The sequence below is a fragment of the Sinocyclocheilus anshuiensis genome, unplaced genomic scaffold (assembly GCF_001515605.1).
Source record: "Sinocyclocheilus anshuiensis isolate Anshui unplaced genomic scaffold, SAMN03320099.WGS_v1.1 scaffold1632, whole genome shotgun sequence".
NCBI classification, from domain to species: domain Eukaryota; kingdom Metazoa; phylum Chordata; class Actinopteri; order Cypriniformes; family Cyprinidae; genus Sinocyclocheilus; species Sinocyclocheilus anshuiensis.
Window position 1 is genome coordinate 1,647,616 of NW_015558674.1, and position 620 is coordinate 1,648,235.

General features: G+C 26.0%; 1 protein-coding gene across 1 annotated transcript in view; it reads right to left on the reverse strand.

The window, feature by feature from the left end:
* The window catches only part of LOC107681290 (protein RTF2 homolog), a 34,734-nt gene that overhangs the window by 22,295 nt on the left and 11,819 nt on the right, over positions 1–620 (reverse strand). The window lies entirely within an intron of this gene.

Below are 620 nucleotides of genomic sequence, written 5' to 3' on the forward strand. Positions count from 1 at the left end.
GGCTGCATTTATTTGATCAAAAATACAGGAAAAAATTTAATATTGTTAAATATTATGATGTAAAATAACCTTTTTTTCTATTTTAATATACATTAAAATCTAATTTATTCCTGTGATGCAAAGCTGAATTTTCAGCATCATTACTCCAGTCTTCAGTGTCACATGATCCTTCAGAAATCATTCTAATATGCTGATTTATTATCAGTGCTGGAAACTGTTGCTGCTTAATATTTTTTTGGAACCTGTGATACTTTTTTCAGGATTCTTTGATGAATACAAAGTTAAAAAGAAGAGCATTTATTTAAAATAGAAATCTTTTCTAACAATATACACTACAGTTCAAAAGTTTGGGGTCAGTACATTTTTATTCTTTCTTTTTTTGAAAGAAATTAAAACTTTTATTCAGCAAGGATGTGTTAAATTGTTAAGAAGTGATAGCAAAGATTTATATTGTTAGAAAATATTTATATTTTGAATAAATGCTGTTCTAAACTTTTTATTCATCAAAGCATCCTGAAAAAGTATAGCAGTTTCCAAAAAAAAATATTTGGCAGCACAACTGTTGCCAACATTGATAATTCTAATAATAAATCAGCATATTAGAATGATTTCTTAAGGAT